Genomic DNA, 21784 nt, shown 5'->3' with positions numbered 1-21784 from the left:
TAGTTTCTACAGCGATGTGTTCACAATGTCCCTGGTGCAAGCACAAAGTGAGATTAGAGGCCTAGTGCAAGGACAGAATTGGGGGTGGGCTCAGGTCTGCATGAAAGCCCATGGGGAAACTAATGAGTTTTAATCTAAGCCCTTGATGACCTAATATATGAGAGGCCAAGGGGAGCAGGTCAGGGATGTCAGAGAGGGCAGCGGAGGGTGGCAGGGTGGGGTTAGCAGGTTCAGGCATCGGGTGTAACATAAGGTGTACAGGAAAGGCTAGGTGCAAAGGACGGGGTGCATGAGAAGGGAAAGCAAAGTGAGTTGAAGAGGAGGCCCAGGAGTGGAGCAGAGAATACAAGGCAGGGGTCATACAGTTAAAGTCAAAGCAAGAGGCAGATAAGGCAGCCTTTTACATGCCATTGTTTCGAGTGTACTGGAGCTGCAGAAACTCGATGTTTGTCTCATGCTTGAAGAAAATAAAAGGACAAGGGGAGGGCCTGTAAGCCACATGAGCTTATCGAGCTGGCTCCAACTTTGAGCTCTGTTTATCATTTTGTTGTTCTGTTCTGGGGAAATTAAAGTGCAGGCCCCAGCTTTTGCATTCACCCTTTCACTGCCAATAAACTGCTCGGAGCAAGTAATTAACTGGCTGTGACCTACAGGGTTGAACAGCTGTGTATCGAATTACCATAAAACTGTCTACTTGTCCTTTGGACAAAATACAAATTAAAACCTCTTGCCCTCCTAAGAAATCTAGATGTCTCGGGCGTCGGGAGATAGGAATTCCCCACCCCTGAGATGGATTACTTCATTCCTCACTGGAAGAACACAGCAAGTCTAACTATCCCCATTTACCTCTGAGCCCAAAGAAAAAACATTGACTGTGTCCCTCAGGGCTTGTCCCTCAGACCCACCCTCTGCAACACTTCATGACACCCCTGGAGAGCAAATTAGATCCCATGGTCTCAACATCATATCATATGCAGGAGACATTCAACTCATCCTCTCTCTCTCTCTCTCCAAAGATCCCACCAGGACCATCTTCCACAGATGCATGACGAGTGTTGCCGACTGGATGAGAAGCAACTGTCTGAAGCTTAACATGAACAAAACTGATGTGCTGATCTCTGGCAATAACAAGTCACCCTGGAAAGCTTCATGGTGGCCCACTGAACTAGGATCAGCACTCTTGCTATCGGACTTTGCCAGACACCACAGTATCATTGTTGACAGCAAGCTTACCATGAAGTTCCAGATGAGCGCAGTCTCCACTGCCTGATTTTTCATTCTCCAGAAGCTACGAGAGATCATCACTTGGCTCCACAAAACACGAGATGCACCATCACTCAAGCCCTCATCACCAGCAGACTTGATTACGGCAATACATTCTACTCGGGGATCGCCACACACCTCCTCCAGAGACTACAGACCACTCAGAACACCATTGCCATACTTGTCCTTGACCTCCCGCAGCAGAACCACATCTCCTCCCACCTCAAGGAACTCCACTAGCTTCTAATTCAGTAGTGGCATCCCAGTTCAAGCTACTGACCCATGCATACAAGGGCCTGCACAACCTCGGACTTATCTACATAAAACACAGCCTGAACTTTGGCCAACCTTCCAGACAACTACTGATTATGTCCTGGACTCTGCTAACTCAGGGCCTGTGCTCTGATTAAAAGTTCAATGGTTCTGTATTATTATAATTGACAATGATAGACCCCTATAAGTCCCTAGTATATAATAGGACATAGAGGTTTAGAGGCCCAGTAGATTTGCTGCACAAGAGTGTGCACTGTGTTGTCTGCTGTCATTTTAAAAGCCAGCCCTGCCATGCAGGCTGCTGTTAACCCCTTCCACGCTGATGACGAGCTGGGCTCGTCATGGCGTAGCCTCCTCGCACGCTGATGACGAGCCCAGCTCGTCACGTAACATGCGCTTTTGAAAATCTCAGCGTAGGAGCTGAATTCCGCTAGCGCGCATGTGGTTAAATAAAAACAAATCCTTATGTGCCAATTCAACTTTGTAATTGAAGGTAATTCCAAAGTCTCAAACTACCATATTTTGACATATAAGTCTCCCCTGGGGTCTCCCTTAGGTGCACAGGGGTTGGGTGCCTTGTAACTATAAGCAGAGTCAATATAGAATATGTTTTATAAGCCATGTTGAGGGAAAAACTGCCAATTGTGTTTTCCCCATTGAAGTGAGTGGCTCCATAGCCTAGCATTGAGATATTTAATTCAAATATAAATATTGAAAATATATATATTTTAAGATATCTAATTGATAGTTGTCACTGTTATATTTGTAATAACTATTATAGAAAATAAGTTATTAAACTTCCTCTCCTGTGAGCCAAAATCCAGCTCTCCAGCTGCCTTTTCTTGATTGGCCAGTCTTTCCCAGCCTGGGCCAGACTTGCTTGCTGCTTGAAGAGGTGTGAAATGTACTGTCATAGTAGACAATGGGTTTCCTGTGGATGGAGAACTTTAGATGCCAAAGCCAAAAGGCTTACCTTAGATTGGGGGTGCCAAACTGGTCTGCAAAGGGAGAATGAAACGTTGGGGCCAGCACAGGCTAGACTCAAACTCTTGCACCCCCAGTCACACAGCAGCCTCAGTAATTTGATTAGTCAGGATTTTGGAAGGGATGTGTAAGAGAACTTTAGCCACACCAGTGGTTTGGCTTAGTCAGATCCAAACCCAAAGAAGATTTTCTCTATGTTGAATTTTGAAAGAATAGTGCATTCTGGGACAATAATATGCCACACTTTGGAGGAAGTGGTCATAGACCTGGTTGGCACCCTGCATCCCATTGGTCAGGGGTGCCCCCCTGCTTGATGCCCAGAAACTGTGAATAAATATGGGAGAGTCACATATCTCTTCAGATCTGCTGCCTGAAACTGAAAAGATGGACTGCCCTGCTGGAACCCTGGACTGCACCCTAAAGGTTTGCACTCTGAAGGACTGCACCTTCTGCACACTTGGAACTACAGCCCTTTCGGCTTTGCCTTGATTCAAGATGTATTAAGGAATGGAGTCCCTGCAAGCGACAGGTTAACCAAGCTCACCTGCATCATCACAACCAAGAATTCTCCATCTCGGAGTGCATGCAGTAGACTTTTAAGGATTTGGCCAGGTGCATTGTGGGAATTTTAGTCCCAACATCCCAAATAATATCTCAGAGATTCTAGACCTTTGGATTGGTATTGAGGACACTTTGAACCCTCAAGGAGACCTTTTGAAAGAAGATCCAGAAGTTTGGAGATGTTTGGTGCAACTTTTGTAAAAACAAAACTCCCGCAGTTGATCAGGTGCATTATGGGAATTTTAATCCCAGACCCCAAGAGGCAAACCAGAGCATCTGAACCCTTGGCTGGTGCTGTAGACCACATCCCACATCAAGAAACACTATGGGAAGTAAGTGTAAAGAACTTGTGAGTTTGTCCCAGCGCAGCACAACCTTTTTTTAACCCTTTGAGCTCTGGTTGTTTCTAATCACTAGTTTTACTTTTATTATTTAAAAATTCATATCTCTGGTTCACTACATTGGATGTTTGTTGTTTTGGTCTCTATTTGTTAATACAAATGTAACCTATTTTTATTAATAGGTGTTGGATTGTTATTGTGTATTGTGTTCTCCTGATTAGGAATGAAATACCAAGTGTCACAGGAATACTGTCAGAATGAGTGGGAAGACCAATCTTTTGGAAGAGGAGGTCTCACACACAGTTTGTGTCATGCTTAACGTTGGCAACCTCTCCCCACCCTGGTAGAAGAGTGCCACCAGGGCGGACTCAACCTCCTGATGGACTAGAACGAAAGAGGGAGTTCTTAGATAATCAATCTACCGGACAAATGGGGGATTCGATAAAATAAAAATATCTTGGGGTACCCATGTGTAATACTTTTAATATTGGGGACCTTGGATATACCTAAAAACATCAATGAGATGGCAAATCCAAGCAATCTTACAAACCATCTCCTTAGTCAACATGTTTCTGCTCCTATAATTTAGCTTATATAGCCCTCTTGATGAATGTGCGACTAAAGAGGATATTGTTCCCTTCAAGATCAGGAGCTGGTACCCCCCTAAATTAGGGTGTAGCATACTTTTATCCTGCAGGATTCACCTGGATTTTTGGTTTCTTCAAATTTTGCTTTTGGCAAGTAGGCCATTCAACTAGGGATCCTTGTCCCTATATAACCTATATAGGCTTAATTTTAGGGGCAGAAACATGTTGGCTTAGGGAGATGGTTTGAGCCATTGCTCTCATCTGCCATCTCATTGATGTTTTTTGATGTACATGAGATCCCCAATATTAAAGGTGATATTCCTGGGTACTCCAAGGTATTTTTGTTATATTTAAATCTTTTTTTTTTTTTTTTTTTCTTTTTTTTTTTTTTTTTTTATATCCTCATTTTGCGAATGAATGTATACGGATTACAATAGAGAACTTTAAGACTTCCACTTTTATTCCTTCACTCTTTTCTCATATTTTCCGGCCACATAGAGTACCCCTTTGGTGGAACTGTCATGTTATAGTCCTCCTGTATCCTTTACCATATTCAATAATTCATGGCGGCAAGGAAGGAGAGCTAGCCTTTTTTGGCTACTCGATGGAAATTATTCCCATCTGAATTATTGTCACCGCTTTAATCATCGGACGAGTTGTTTTAATCAAATTTCTCTTGTATATTAATTAGTATAGTAGTTTTCCCAAATTTCCCAAAAGTTAAATTTTTTGGAGAGTTTCCCCTTTCTATCTAATTTGTTAATGGTAATAATGGAATTAAGCCAATCTCCATGCAGCGGAGGCGTTGGCTTTATCCAGTTCAGACAAATCTCTCTTCTGGCAAGAAGTATCAAGACAAATAATAAATTTTCTTGTTTTTTGGTTAACCTCTCGTTACTTACATTTAGCTCAGTGCATATCCCAAAAATAATTAATGTTGTACTTACATTTAGGTTTGTTCCCAATGTCCGACATATCGTGTTACCTACTTCCTGCCAGAAGGGTTCTAGTCGTGGACATCTGTGAAACATATGTATGTCGTCCGCCTTCTCTAGTCCACACTTGGGGCAGGATTTTATACTTGCTCCTTTGAATTTTGACAGTTTATTTGGTGTCCAATATGCCCTATGCAGTGTGAATAAGTGGTTTCGCTTTAAACGTGCTGGTTTAATGATATTCCAACATTTTTCACATGATTTCTTCCATAAGCTATCGAGGTCTGAGTCTATGATGCTTTTACTCCAAGTCGATTCCGATAATGAAACGTCATCATCTCTTGGCGTGATTATAGCCCAGTACCATATAGAGATTTCCTTTTTTATTGGGGAGGTCTTCATGATCTCTTTCTCTATTTCTACATTTCCCGTTTTTTTCTCCAACAGGGAGCTTGCCCAGCTTGTAAGTTGATAATATTTAAATTTTGAAAGGGTCCCTTTAGTGGTTTCTGTAAGTTGTTCCCATGATACTATTGAGTTCTCTGTCATCAGTTGTCCCCATTTGTTGATTCCTGCCGTTCTTAGAGGAGTTGCTAGGGCGTCTTTTAGGCATTCAGGTGTGCCTGGTGAGTCCCATATAGGGGCAGCATAACTATAGTAAGGAATGTTTAATGCGCTTCTTACTTGATACCAGAGTTTTGCCATATTTTTTAGTATCTTTAATTTTATTTTTTTAAAGAATTTGGGATGTCCAAATTTAAACAGGAAATGGTCAACTTTATTTGTTAGTATTTGGAGATATTGAGGGTAAAAAACATAGCTGTTCACCAATGATCTTACATTCTTAAATTGAAAAGCTCTATAGTATTCCATAATATCTGGACTGGCTATTCCACCTTGTAGTTTCCTTCTTCTCATTTTGTTCCAGGCAATCCTTGAGCCTTTTGACGCCCATATGAAAGTCGTTATATCTCCTTGTATTTTTTTCAACTGGTTATTTTTAAACTCCAATGGTATGACATTAAAAAGGTAGGTAAATTTAGGAAGGATCGACATTTTCACCAAATTAGATCTTCCTATCATGTTTAAAGGTAGCTTATCCCATACCTTCAGAAGCTTTTTCATTTCTAACGAGATCTTACTCAAATTTATTTCGGGGATTTTTTCGAGATCTTTTACTAAAATTATACCCAAGTATTTTAGTTTATCCTTTGTGTATTGGTTATTTTGTTGTGTATTCCAGCTCATTGATTCAGTTTTTGATTCATTTATTAAATATCCAGATACCTTCCCAAACTCTGAAATTACCTTGTTTATTGCTGAGGAGGAGTTTTGATAATTCCCTGTAAAAATCATTAAATCGTCCGCATATAAGGCCACTTTTTTGATCCAATCCTGATGTTTAAAAGGGATTATTGATTCGTTGTTTCTTAATGTGGCTGCCAAAGGTTCAATATATAGATTAAAGAGCAAGGGAGACAAAGGACACCCTTGTCTTGTTCCTCTTTGAATTATAAAATTATTAGTTAGATTCCCATTAACTAGGATTTTTGCTCTCGGGGTTCTATAAGTCTCAGATATTAGTTGACTAAAGTTTTGACCCAGATTATATTTATTGATAAGTCTGTTTAGAAAAGACCAGTTAACTCGATCGAACGCTTTAGCAGCGTCAAAAGTTATTATTGTGAGGGGTATTTTTTCACTGGTAGCTAAGTCAACTGCTGCAAAAAGTTCGTGGGTTAGGTTAAATATTTGCCTCTCTTTTATAAAGCCCTTTTGGTCTGGATGTATCAAGTTTGGCATTACCCGAGCTAATCTGTCTGCTATTATTTTTGTGAAAATTTTATAATCACAGTTTAGTAGGGATATGGGTCTATAAGACTCACAGGCTGTGGGGTTTTTTCCTGGTTTTAGAATAAGACTTATAATGGCATCATGCCAGGTATCCGGGGTTTTTTCTTTATCCCTATATATTTTGTTTAGTAAACTTGTTAGAGGGGGGGTTATAGTTTCTTTTAATGCTGAGTATAGTTCATTTGGAAGAGCGTCAGGCCCAGCAGCTTTCCCTTTTTTCAAAGATTTCAGGACTGATTTTACTTCTTCCATTGTAATTTCTGCGTTTAGTTCTTCTTTTTCCAGGTCTGATAATCTCGGCAAATTTAGAGAATCCAGATATTCTTCTAATTGCTCTGGAGTAGAGGAGGAATCTTCCATATATAGATTTGAGAAAATTTTTTCAAATTCCTGCTTGATTTCTGACTCTTCCGACGATGTCCCAGGCTGATTGCTTAATTGTATTTTGTCTATTTTGTTTCTAGTCTGTTCCGTTTTAGTTTTCCAGGCCAGTAATTTTCCGCATCCCTCACCGTACTCGTGGGTGGCAAGTTTACTAGCTTCCCATTTAGTTCTAACTCTGTCTTCGAGGTAATCTGCTAGCTTCCCTCTTAAATCTTTTCTTTCCTTTTCCAATGTGTTTCTTGTTTCGGGATTCGGTTCTATGTTGATTCGTACGTCTAATTGACTTATACTCTCTTCCTTTTCTTTAATCTCTTGCTTGGTAATTTTTGCTCTGTGGGCCCCCAGGCTTATAAGTTTGCCTCTGATGGTTGCTTTGTAGGCATCCCAGGTAATTTGCTCTGAGGTACCTACTTTATTATCCTCAAAAAAGTTTGCTGAGGTTATGTTCAGATCTTCCCTTATTTTTGGGTCCAGAAAGAGAGTGCGATCTATTGTCCATCTAAATTGAGATTTCTTTATTTCAAAGTGCACTGTTATTTGAACCGCTGAGTGGTCAGACAAATGTTCGGGCAAATGCTCCAGAGTTTTGATGCTTCTATGAAAGTCTTTGCTGATCAGAAAATAGTCAATTCTGGACTTGTGTCCTAATTTTTTGTTATGTAGGGTAAATGGGTGCTCCTTTTTCCCTTTCTCTCTCCACATATCGATCAGTTCTAAGTCTCTTTTATAAATATTAAGCCATTCTCTCATTTTTGGTAAATTTGATTGCCTTCCTGGAGGGGCTCTATCTAATTTAGGATCTATCATAATGTTAAAATCGCCCCCGAGCAGAATTGGGTCGGATGTTGTTAATAGCTCTGAGTATAAGTTTTGTAGAGGGTTTGAGTCATCAATATTTGGACCGTAGTATCCCGCTATTATTAGGTTATTTCCATATATCTTCACTCTTGCTACAGCCCATCTGCCTTTGCTGTCTACTGTTTTCTGTATAATTCTTGCATTAAGTGTTTTTTTAAAGAGTATTGCAACTCCCTTTATATTGCAATTTTGGTTTGTACAGACGTAAGAATCTATCCAGTTCAGTGACTTTATTATATGTACCCATTCTTGGCTTAAGAGATGGGTCTCTTGCAGAATGATGACTTCACTATCCACTAATCTTAAATATTCAAAGATTCTCCTCCGTCTACTCGGTGTTCTGAGCCCATTTACATTCCATGACAAGATTTTGAAGTCTTTCACTGAATTAGACATGGCCTTTTCTTTCTGTTAAGTTTTTATTCCTGAATTCCATTCTTTTCTCGTTCTCTTGTGTACTCCACAAGATATTTAAATCTTGCCATTAGTCCAGTAGATTCTTTATCTGAGAACTCCCTTCTTTAATTAGTCCATCAGGAAGTTGATTTCACCCCGCTGGCCCTCTCCTACCATGGGGGGAAAGTTGCCAATGCGAAAGCATTACATAAACTGTATGTGAGGCTTCATCTTCCAAAAGAGTGGTCTCCCGAACATTCTGAAGTATTCCTTACACACAGATAGGGCTCTGACTTTAATTCCCAACTAGGAGAATAAGCCCCTTGAGCTACTGTACCTTTTTGTGCTGTAGTATTTAGTTTAGGGAGGGAATAAGGTGTTAAATCGTTCAACACTGGATGCTTGTGTTGCTCTTCGTGCTCCAGATTGGTAATGGAAAAGGCTTTTTTTCTATTCATCAACTTTGGCTTATGCAATAAGCTTTCTATCACAGACCCAAAAAAATGCAACCTACCTTACCTCAAAGTCAAGCTTATTTTGAAAGAAACTCAATCTCATAGAACATTCACACCACAACGCACTTTAGGTACAGGGTTAATAAATGTTTCATGTTGTGTTGTAAAGGTATATTTTTTTATTTCTACATTAAAATGCTGATGTTATATCTGTGCTTTGAACACTCTGCTGCTTCACCTATTACAGAGGATACACATCTCTACCTTATGTTCCTATCCCAAATCCAATTCCACATTGAAAAAGAGTAAACCAGTTTTTCATATTCCTCACAGGAATGGATGAATATTATCGAGTAGGTTGTTAAAAACAAAAGAAAACTAAAACTGGGCACCTTCAATTTTACATATCTGAGGCTTATTACATTCAAACAGGCGCGTTGGGCGCAAACAGGGAAAGTGTGCCCTATCAGGTTGAATGTGCTGCCCTCAGGGCAACCACAAACTTGTGTTGCCCCAAGTGTATTTCATTCAAGTGAAATATGGAGCAGCTGCTTCATAGGCGCTCTGTGTATCACTGTCCAGGTGACACCTCCCTGCACTTTAAAGAGGGTAGAGAGATCCCCTTGCTGATGGGTGCAGTGGGTGACTGCATCCTCCTGCAAGGGGATGTCGGGGTTCCATAGGACCCCCTTGATCCCCTCCAGAGGGCTGCCATCAGGGGGCACACTGACAGTGCACCACCTTTTTGTGGGGTATGTCAGTGCTCCTCCTTACAGCTTGTTTACCTGTGCGGCTGAATTCATATTATGACTCGGATGCAGCAATCAAGCGGTTCCTTCATTTGCATGGGGCCACGCAAATGAGGGAACGCCCTCTAGAGCTATATGTATTATGGAAGAGGCCACACAAGCTTCTGCAGCCTCGTATGGAAAACCAAAGTGCTTGCCGAGCCCATGGGAATTTCTGTCTTACGGGCACAGGTGTTTGATACTATAAGCTACCATGTAAATAATGCAAGACAATAGGTATAGTGAATAATCTGAGTAAGCGACCTGTATTATGAACATCCTCCAACTCCCAATCATTAACCACTTTCAATACCCAAAACCTATAAAGTCCATTAATTTCCTCTGTAAGAAATACATTCTCAATTCAAGTTATAAATAGTTCTCCTATACACTAGGGCTATACTTTAGTGGTGACCATTCACTGTGCAAAGCACCACATACATCCATACAAAACGTAAATTAATGAGTATATTCTACCTCAGATGAAGGATTCCTTGGAACATCTGTAAGTGGAAAGCGAACACAGATGGTAGATTTAGGAGATACAGCAAAAGGCATAGTTGGGTAAAATCGGAAAGAAAACTACTGATTGAAAAACTAAACGATTGTTCCTGATATCACAAGTAGTTTAAAATTTCATATTTTGGCATGCATATTGTTTTTACGAGTATGACCATCAGAATCTTTCATTGTAGTGAGAAAGGAGTCTAGAAATGGATGGACGCGGGAAATGTGCTAGACCAGAGATAGTTCCTTTATTGGTATATCCCATCCTGAACTCTGTAGAGCCAGTTGTTCAACTTCATCCGAATTGAAATGGCTACATTGCTTCTAATTTTGTGCCATCTAATGTTGGTAGAAGGGGGTACATTGACTGCGGCGTGAGTGTGAAACAACCAGTGTGACCTCAGTATGAATGAAAATATAGGAACTAGATTGGCACACAGTGATTGTGGAATGAGATAAAAACCAGCAGGTTGGACACACCCCATAAGGTCTAGGTTCATCAGACGTTACTCGAAACAGCAAAAAATATTTTACCTTGGGAAACGAGCCTATGATAGTCAATATGCTATTATATTCTAATTGACCTATTACAAAAAAATCGAGTGATTTATTGTGAAGCAGGAAGGGGTAACAAGGGGTCTACACGAGGTCGTGTCCTTGAGTAAGCGCTCTGGTAGCATTTAGAATGGCAGTGCATATATCATTCCAAAGACACGCTTTTTGTCAAAAACTCATTTTAGATAGAAGTGGGAAATGATCTATGATTAAAAATGTGGATAAAATTGAAAGGTCGACTTCTGCACAATTATCTTTCGAAAGAAACTCATTTTCTGCTCAGTTTGCAGTCTTAAATTCTATTAGAAATGAGGTGGCTGAGCTCAAGCAGATAGTAAATATGTTCAATTTGCATCGGTAATTGCAAATGTGAGATGTCTAACACAAGAACTGCTGGTGAAAAAGGTTGAATAATACCGCATGAATAGCAAGACGTGATGAAACACAGAAGAAGAATAGGTTGAGGTGCCTAATATTTTCCATTTTCCGAACAATCAGCTAAATAAGATAACAATTGCTTTTTAATGGTAGAAACTCTCTGGCCTAAATTGAGAATGGCTCATTACCCACCACCATACAGAAAGAAGTATGACCGCCATTACTTCCAAGTTCCACCAGAAAAAATGACAATTATAAAATAAGATACCTTTTTCTTTGACAAACCACATTTTTTTCACTCGCTTTATTGTATAGCTCTGTTATTGAGGCCAATGGTTCATCTTCAAAAACTGACACTCTTGAGGAATCCCAAAGTGCAATTACTTCAGTTTACAAAAAAAATACAGTTTTAGAGGAAATGTGGTGAACTTTGCACATGGTTACCAGAACAGCATTGCTTTGTTAATCAACTGTAGCGTAAGTGGATAGTTTAATAACAGGGGCAGCTTTTAGGCAGATGAACACCACCATTATGGCTCCAGAGTTTAATGTGATCTATTTTGGAAATCTCAAACCAGTAAAGAACACCTCCCTAATACATGTGTTTAAAAATCAATATGTATGTTAAACTTCTGAGGTGCACAAAACATTTGATTTAGGACTGGGTATAATAGTCATTATAAGTAAGAAATAGAGTAGATTTTGATTATTGGGCTACTTGTAATTTTCTTGTTTCCTCGTGCATACCTTTCTCTATTGTTGTTTCGAGTAGAAGGTCTAGAGGGGACTCTGGAACAAATTGAGGCCTGCCTTCACTGAGTGACTTACTGAAGCTTGTTAGTGGGCCACCATGAGGTAAAGGCACCCGGGATCATTTGTATCACAATGAAAAGCATCATGAGAGTCCTGATTTTACTGCAGCCTTACTCACCCTTCCGCAGCACACATAAAACTCATGGGGCCTCATTTATGAGAAATTATGCATCGCTGCGTGAAAGCAGCGATGCGTCACTTCTCGGTGCGTACTCCTTGCGACATGATTGATGCGTCATATTTATAATATGACGCATCATGTCGCAAGGAGTTACAGATACGTCAGTATTTCTGACGTATCTGTAGGCGCAAAAGTGACGCATTTCTGGAGTGTGTCACAAAAGAGATGCAAATCCAGCAATGTGTACTTTCACATGGGCAAGTCCCATGTTGTTAGTGCCTGCGTCAGTCTTACGCCTGCCATGAAACAGGCGTAAGATTTTGACGCATTAGTGGCCAAGAAATGGCACAGTGAAATCTTATAGATTTCACTGCGTCACTTCCATGACCCTTTCTTGCGTAAAAACGCCCCCCTTGCATACATTATACCTGGCGCAGGTATAATGTGGCGCAGGGGTTTACAAAGTGACGCATCTACCTAGATGCGTCACTTTGTAAATATGGCGCAACAAGGCGCATTTTTTATGCCACTGGTGCGTCACAAAAAGTGACGCACCAGCGGGGTAAAAGTGACGCACAGCCTCATAAATGAGGCCCATAGTTCTCTTTAAATTACAAAGCCCCCCTGATAAAAAGCGCACTACTTTGCCCAGCCCTAATCTGTATGTCTATACTCTGCATAGGTTTTTAGCAACTAACCTACAGAGGGACTCATGGACATCCAGTTTTCTAAAGCAATGAACAGGGGCGTTTTTTTCTGAAACAATAGAACAATTTTAATAAGAAGTCCTCTTTTTTGCAGTATCAGTTTGCAAGCATCCACATAGAAAAGTAACCGAGTGCTCCACTGTGTTACATGATACGTAAATCTTCTGTGAAAGAGGCGCACTGCCGCCCTCAAATGGCATACACCTTTGGTCCCTCTAATGTCCCACAACTACAGGTTTCCTGAAAATGCAGTAGCTGACAACTTTGCCAGTATCCATAATCTTTATGACATGGGAACAAAGCATTATGAGATTCTTAGTTTTCCTGTTATAGTTATGACTTTATATGTCCCACCACGTTAGGGTACAGATAATTATATAAATTGTACAATGAGTTACTGGCAACTTACAACAACTGTTAAGAGGCTAATATAGAACAAGTACAAATGGGTGTGCTCTACAAAACTGTAAACAGTGGTAGTCTCATGAATGCATAAATACCGAAGGTTTTTGGATCAGTTGTGCTCCAGGTGCACTGCCCGTATGTAAGCACACAGTACAGAATTACTCAAATTTAGGTGCAAGCTCAGCGAGTGGAGAAACCTAAAACCACTCCAATAGAGTAGAGAAAACTACCCCTTATTTAACAGACTGGGTTGCCGATGCACTCCACATGGTACACAATGTTCAGTAACAATTGGAAAACGAACAGTAATAAATGACAGAAGTATTCAAAAAACTCTCATGAGGGGTAAATCTTGGAGTCTTTAATACAGTATGCAGCCAGCCGACACGTGTTTCATCGCATTCGCGATTCCTCAGGGCTAGATGGCTGTGTCCCGGTCAGAATAGGGTCGCTCAGCTGGTGATACTTCCGACCCAGCCGGGCCCTTGACCGTGCGAATACTCGGTCTGAGTATAAATGCAGATGGGTGCGAATATGGGTAGATCGTGAGTTATAATCCTCAATCTCGGAGGTCCTATGGCTTGTAGTTTAAGCCGTTCTTAGAGGTGTCTGTCGCCCAAAATAGAACAGGGTATTGTTCTTTCAGGCGGGAAATCACTCGTGCGTGTCCTGCAAGTAGTAACTTCAAAGTACGCCCAGGCTGTGTGCAGCAACGGAGCGGCGTGTAGCGGAATCAGACCCCCGAGCCGTGTTCCTGTTCGTTTTCCAATTGTTACTGAACATTGTGTACCATGTGGAGTGCATCGGCAACCCAGTCAGTCTCATGAATGCAGCCTGTACACATGCGCACATGAGTCTTCCCATGTAACCAGGCCAGTGCCCCTTTTTCAAGCATTCCATCCATCACTTTTTGTATACTCTAGTATGTTGCTCTAGTGGGACGGCTATGCCCAGACATGAGTACCGTGCACACTGTTTCACTGGGACAAAGCTACGCCTGGCTGATGAGTCCGTAACAAGGGCAAAACAGGTCCTGGGTTGCTTATACTCCGGTTCAGAGAGGATCGGACTTGGCATTTTGGGCTGGACTGTTCCTATTGGAGCAGGGTCAAGACAGATTTTCACATAGCTGGGTCTAAACTGAGGTGGAATGGTGTGCAAAATAACAACTGATTGAAATGCAGCACGAGTAATTACCAGTGACTGAGATTATTGCAAGCATTCCATCCATCATATATTGTATACTTTAGTATGTTCGCCTAAGTGGGATGTATATGCTCAGATGTGGGTCCCGTACATTCTGCATCACTGGAACCAAACTATACCACGCTAATGAGGCTATATTAACCCCTCCCCTGCTGGTGACGGAACCACTCCGTCATCAGCCGCGGTCGCGCTGTGCTGATGACGGAGCGGTTCCGTCACGGCCCTCTCGGCACGCCTGCGCGGCGCGGATTTCGCGCCTGTGCTGAGCATTCCATTGAGCGGGCGGGGCCGTGACGGAACCGCTCTGTCATGAGCACAGCGCAACCGCGGCTGGTGACGGAGCGGTTCCGTCACCAGCATGGGTGCGCCGTGCGGCCCCCCGCCCCCATAGCACTGCGGCGGAATAGCTGCCGCAGTGAAGGGGTTAAGGACGAAACTGGTCCTGGGTTGTTTGTGTTCCTGTTCAGGGAGGACCTGGCTTAGCTGTTCGGACTAGACTGTTCCCTTTGGAGCTGAGTCAAGACTTATTTGCGTATAACTGGGTCCAAACTGAGGTGGGATGTGTGCAAAATAATGATGGACTGGGATGCAGCAAGAGTAGTTACCTGTGGATGAAATTAATTCAAGTATTCAATCCATCACTTTTGTAAACTAACCCTAGCTGCATCCCAGCACCCTGATCATAAGAGGCAGACACTGTTGGTAATCCTACACAGTCCTTTTTATCCTGAAATTACTGGGAGTGAAGCTCAGATAGTGAGATTCACTCTCAATAAAGGTACCATAAATCTGGTGATCCTAAGCAAAAAATCCTTGTGTTAAAAAGGGAATTTGCAAAGGAGCCATTTAAAATTAAAACACTATACTATGCCTACATAAAAAACCTACTCTGTGTGCCCTGGTTTCATATTTGAAAATGAGGGGTTGGTAAAACTCAAATCAAAGTTGTTTTTCGTGCACCAAGTCCACTGTCCCTCTCACAAGACTGCGGACCCAGCACTTGCTCATTCTCCTAGCAACATATCTAAGACATAGAACAACCTCCCTCAACACACTGGAGCCTCCTCCTCACTTCTTGTGTTCCACATGAACCTGAAGACCTAGGTTTTCGTATAAGCACCTTGGAGGCCACACATATACACACGCTCAAGCGCCTGGATACCATCTTGGTTGATTAAAGTGCTTTAGAAATCAATATAACAGAACATCGCATAACATAACATACCATGCAGCTAAGGCTGAAATTCCTGCGATGACCATGGACTCATTGACATTTTTAGTTTCTGAGTGCTTAGGAGGCAAGAATGCCTGACATTTGCCTGACACAGAGGACAGATCCATCATGGCAACTAAAGCTACAGGCAGGAGTACTTGGAAGAGGGACAGATTGCTCAATCTCCCCAAACAAAAATTTCAGAGAAGATCCAGGGAGACATGGTAGGACCATCCCCAACAGAAGCAGGGGCAAACATTGATTTGGAGGTGGTCTACATCGGGGAGACAGAAGAGCAAGAGAGACTATCAAAGGACTCCATTATCTGGGAATTCTTTCCTCAATCTAAGGGTAAAAAAATCAAACACCATGACTGTAACCTGTAAGCACTGTGAGCAAAAGCTCAGTTAAAAACATCATGGACTGTACTCATTTCAAACATCATATGAAGGCACCTGAGGTCTATGCATGAGATTGAGTACATGAGATACCAGTGGGAGCACAGCAGAAGTAAAGCAGAGTGGAACTTCCCCAAGTGTGTCACAGGAGTTGCTCAGCTATCGGGCGGAGGAGGTGAACCTGCACTGAGGGTTTCTGTTTCTACTGCATGGAGTGTAATGCCCATGTCTGCAGTGGGGAACAAAAAAAGAAAATGGGAGTGAAGTAGATGGAGAAAGACTTCCAAACCTAATATAAATAAAAATATGTTTAAAATTGGCTATTTGCCTCTACAGTAAGTGGTGGAAAGTGGTTTATTGGTAGTCATCAGTAGGGACTTACTACTAGTAATAAGGCCACAAACACATTTCAGTGAAAGTCTCAATAAATTATTTATTTGTTCAGTCCTTGGTAGCAGGAAACGTGCCGGCAGGCTTAACTAAGGATACAGATGTGTAAAGCATTTAAAAACACATATACACTAAATAAGTAAGACACAACACACAATAAAATCCCAACACCAATTCATATCAGTTTTATAATTAGTTTATATTTGTTCATAGACAACGAAGCAACAAGATCCAATGTGGGGAACAGGAGATATGGATTTTTAAAGAACAAACTTTCTAGTGCTTAAAATCTAATAGCGCCAACTTGGGACATCTGGTCGCACCTGACCGAGACAAAGTCAAAGTTAGAGGCTAACCATGATAGAGCCCTGGTCAGATACACCAAGCAGAAGGCCTTGGTCAAATGTTACTTTCACAAAGGCCAATTAACGGTTCGACATCCCTGACTTGACTCTCAACTCCGGGTTTGTCACATTACAGAGCATTTTCCAAAAGTTACTCCAAATTTCCCCAAACTTGAGGAACTTATTTCGGAAGTTCCCCTTGTGTGTTCATAGTAAACAAAACACAAATCCAAAGCTCTAGAGACTCTGACATGGTCCTTGGAATTTTTGGAACACAATTTCCACAGTGCACCTGGCCAGATCATTTAATGTCCACCTGACCCACTCCAGTATGGGGATTCTTCTTGGTGGCGGTAATGCAGGTGGGCTCTGTTAACCTGTAGCTTTCAGGGAGTCCACTTCCTAATTATCGTGAATCTAGGCAAAGTACTTAGGGCTGTGGTACCAGGTTGTGCAGCAGGGGTAGCCCTTCAGAGCGCAATCGTTTGAGTGCAGATCGGGGTTCCAGTTGGGCAGTCCTTCTCCTGGTTGTTTCATGCAGTAGATATGACTTGCTTGGCAACTCTTCCATATTTATTCACTGTTCCTAGTTTTCAAGCAGGAGGGCACCCCTAACCAATGGGAATCAGGGTGCCGCCCTCGGGTATGACCACTTCCTCCAAAGTAAGGCATATTCTTGTCCCTGAAAGAACTATTCTTCCAAAATCCATGCATGCCCTAATATATACTAGGGACGTTCAGCTAGGCTCTCAGTACCATTTGTAATGAAACCTAATTACCATATTACTAATAATCAGAGCACCGGGCTTGGATCTGGTAAGAAGAGTCCAGGGTACAGTCAGAGGCAGTTACCATGAGTATCAAGCAAAACATTGGGGTGATCAGGGCAAAAAGGATGACTTTATCACAGCAAGAAAAAAGAAAAATGCATAAAACACACAAAATACTCCAAACTCCGAAAATCGCAAAAAGTACCCTCAATAAATCTGATCCTTTGAAAACCACAAACACAAAAAAGTAAAAACTTCTCTCCTATAAGCTTGCAGTGCGTTGGGAGCATGACCTGACTGTAGCCCAAGCCCTTTGGCCAATCACCGTTGAGTATCAGCAAAGATTAGGCCCTGTGTGCTGGGGGTTGGCCTCCATTGGCAGATTGGAAGCAAAAAAAATAATATAGCAATTTAAAGAAAACTAAATAATATATCATGGTATGGCTCTGGTGGAATAAGCGAAACCACAGAAATTGTCTAGTTATGGTGCACAACGAACAACATAACTCAGGCTGTCCCCTTTGCTCAATACACCACTTTGCCAAGAGTGAATGAAAAATGCAGACAACCATTAGTAATGCATTGCTTGTGGCATGCGTTATGGCATTTGATGCATCAGTGTATAATTTACAGAAGGTATCCCCTAAAACTGAATTGTAGGTCTGGGAGAGGGGGGAAAAAACTGAAAAGTATCTATATGCTTCAAGAGCACTCCCATTTGACCTTTATTTCTTCAACAGCGGCTAGACAAAGCTCCCTAGGCAACCCTCTGCTATGTCAATACATCAAATACAACAATGTTTTGTTCATATACATGCTATTTATTATTTGTAAAATTATTCTTTTCCCATTTTTCATTTAGAGAATAAAAATCATTTTCAAAGTACACAAACATGTTTTTTATACAACTTTTTTTTTGTTTAACCGTGATTCAATAATTCAATAGTTCATAATTTTTGCATGATAAAACCTATTAGTACAAAAAAAACTATAATATGATCAACTTCACACCACAACTAACTCACATGACATTACCAAGGTTAATTTACCAAGCTCACACATTCATACCTCACAAACACACTTTGCCCAGTTTGAAAAGCATATACTGTTCAACTCATGGATGAGATATTTCATTTAATGTCTATGATTGTATTGCCACCTGGGGGTCCAATAGGTCGACGTATATTTTGGTGGATAAAAATTATTTGCAGCCACCTTCTTCAGGATCTTGTATTAAAGATCAATTTTATATAGAAGAATAGTAGGGGACTCATAGACATACGGTTTTACCGATCTCAACCAGAATGTGGTTGTGTAAGGGGCCTTTCCAGGCATAGGGCTTGGTCGTTCTGTCAGCGGCTGTCTGTTTATCTAACACTGTTACTTATGTTTGGTTCCGTTTCCATGAGTTGAACAGTATATGCTTTTCAAACTGGGCGAAGTTATGTGCAAGGTATGAATGTGTGAGCTTGGTAAGTTAAGCTGTGATGTCATGTGAGTTAGTTGTGGTGTGAGGTTGATCACAGTATACTTTTTTTTGTACAAATAGGTTTTATCATGCACATTATTATGAACTATCAAACTATTGAATCACGGTTAAACAAAAACAAAAAATTGTATAAAAAACAAAAAAACATGTTTGTGTACTTTGAAAATGATTTTTATTCTCTGAACGAAAAATGGGGAAAAAATGAATCTTACCAATAAAAAATAGCATGTATATGAACAAAACATTGTTGTATTTGATGTATTGACATAGGAAAGGGTTGCCCAGGGAGCTTTGTCTAGCCGCTGTTGACAAAATAGAGGTCAAGTGGGAGTGCTCTTGAAGCATATAGATAATTTGATGCATCAGTTGCAGAGAATAACCCACACATTCCAGTAGTTTTACACGTTTGAGCAAAAACTATAAAAGTTTGAACTGAGATTTTTTCACCGAATAACATACGTGTGTGTATGTGAACGCTTTGATACGGATTCACATTCTACAAAATACTTCTAGTCCAGCGTTCTTTTTACTTAGAGCTTCAACTGCACTTAGTCAATTCTACAATTGCAAAATTGCTAAATGATCTACGATAAGTGCACTATTTTGACACTTCCAAAATAATCATGGTAAAAACCGATCCTCAGTGCTGTAAAAACTCATGAAAGGTTCTGAAAAAACATGTTGAAATGCAAGAATGTGTCCGTAGATCACAACCACTGACTTTTAACCAAGTTTCACACATTGGAGAAACTAGCTATTCATTTCTGGTCCAAACAACACCCAATGGTCACTATTAAAGAGGGAATGTATATTACGAATCTGTCATGACAGTCCTAGCAACATGATCTAGATGTAATTTATAGCATGTATTGATGGTACTAAGGATTTGTGCATTTCGTGTTTGTACGTGCTTAACAGCATGCATACAGTCACAGATTAATACATTCTCACGCACTTTTAATTTCTTCATACCTTCTGAGACATCCAACATTCTTTCCTACCTCTCTTCTCTGTAATCCTTCAATTGCGACCGAGTCCTCATGTGAAGTGGGCTAGATTGTTTCCGCAGTAAAACATTGTTAGCACCACCTAGGAGAATAAATAAAACACATGAATTGTAAAAAAAAAAAATCATGAGGGTGAAATCAGTACAGTGTCCAAGACTGCACATTATTTCCCACGATTGACTTGGAACCATACCATGGACATTTTGGTTTAGAAGAGCTGCTTTATAAAGTCTATATCCCTAGATCAACATTTTGCCTTTCTATTTCTGCTTTTGATGCTGACTGCACATAATAGCATACCTGCAAAGAATTGACACATCTTTATTTGTTTACTGAAATGCAAATGCACTTGTCTTTTACAAATGACGTATCAAATGACTTATGAACATACCGAACGTGTACCGCACGTTCAGCCGCATACACTTGCATGGATATACACTGGAGGAGGGTCACCATTCTAGCACCGTGTTTATTCCAAAACTGGTGTGTATCATATCGGAATTAATGATCCACAAAACCACTGAGATTCTCTGCTACAACACAAGCTTTCCTGTACTAAAAAATCGTCGTGGGGCACATAAAATGTATATGAACTGATTCCATTTGGATCTTGTTAAATTTGAGCATTTGATGTCCCATAGAGTCAGGGAGGGTGGCAGTCTGCCATTTACATTTTGTATATCCAAATAGATGGAGGCCTAGACTACTGATAATTTTGGCCTTAATAACTCAGTACATATGATACTTGGGAGGGACATTATTATGGGGTCACTTCTCTGAATTCTCCCACCTGGAGCAAGCCCTGTGAACATTGCAAAAAATCACGATGTTGTTCCTCAAGTGCAGAGACAAAGACAAGAGACATATTGAATATGCACAATAGCACACATGCACGCAGCGGAGCCTTTGGAGGATGCTGTTCCATACTGTAATTACATTTTTAAAGACATTTACGTTTTTCATAAAATGCCAGCAGGAATGTACAGCATTGCAGAAAGCCTGTGGTACCCAGAATGCTTTGCAGAAGATTTTATAAAGCGCACAGCAAGCTAGAGCGAGTCTACAATGTCTTAATTTATGATACACAATCCACATGTGCATGTTGTAGGTCGATCAAGGGCTTCTCTGTCAATTCTAAGTTAAGAGTTAGATTCACGAATTGAATTATCTGTTGTGGCTAAGAATTACACATGAATATCCAGGCACGATTCACAAATCATTTCCTGAGAGAAGTTATATATTATGCCAGGCTAAAGTGTGACTTCCCACGAGGGAGCCACACAGAAGTGTCTTGTGATGCCAGAATGACATAGACAAGGCTAAACGGTATAGTTCGTTAATGCTTAAGAGGTGTATATTAAGACACAGAAAATGGTTCCTGTATGGTGTATTTAAGGCTCCTTGAGTTTAGAGAAATTAGATAAATTTACAGAAATGGTAAATGTTAGGCCCCCTACATCTCAATCTCCAAATACCGGTCGAAATCGGCCGTTACCGACCGGTATTTGGCGACCTACATCTGGCCCATAGTTCCCCCAAGAGTGTCCATTTGGCTACTGTGCTATTGTACCGGACGGGTGTGGCATATTTCCTTATAATCAAAAGAAACTCTCTTTTGTTCAACCTGATCCCTATCTGTACACCAGTATTTTTTACACCCTAGGCTCAAATTGGATGTACTAAAGAATAGTGTTCGGTGAACACTTCTCCTACAATAAAAACATTTGCAACTCTGTTCCCATTTTATAAAAGTAGTTCATTTTATTCTTATAACATTGTTTTCAAATGTACAATGAAATCTG

The 21784-nt window shown here is 40.9% G+C and overlaps 1 protein-coding gene across 1 annotated transcript in view; it reads right to left on the bottom strand.

The window, feature by feature from the left end:
* The window catches only part of SGCZ (sarcoglycan zeta), a 1984974-nt gene extending 1964902 nt beyond the window's left edge, over positions 1–20072 (bottom strand). Inside the window, exon 1 of the mRNA XM_086963343.1 lies at positions 19948–20072. The gene's annotated coding sequence lies outside the window, so the exon portion shown is untranslated. The remainder of the gene's footprint in view (positions 1–19947) is intronic.
* Between the last annotated feature and the right edge of the window lie 1712 nt (positions 20073–21784).

The sequence above is a fragment of the Lissotriton vulgaris genome, chromosome 3_1 (genome assembly GCF_964263255.1).
Source record: "Lissotriton vulgaris chromosome 3_1, aLisVul1.2, whole genome shotgun sequence".
NCBI lineage: Eukaryota > Metazoa > Chordata > Amphibia > Caudata > Salamandridae > Lissotriton > Lissotriton vulgaris.
The sequence above is the reverse complement of the archived record's forward strand: the minus strand, read 5'-3'. Positions and strand labels throughout refer to the sequence as shown.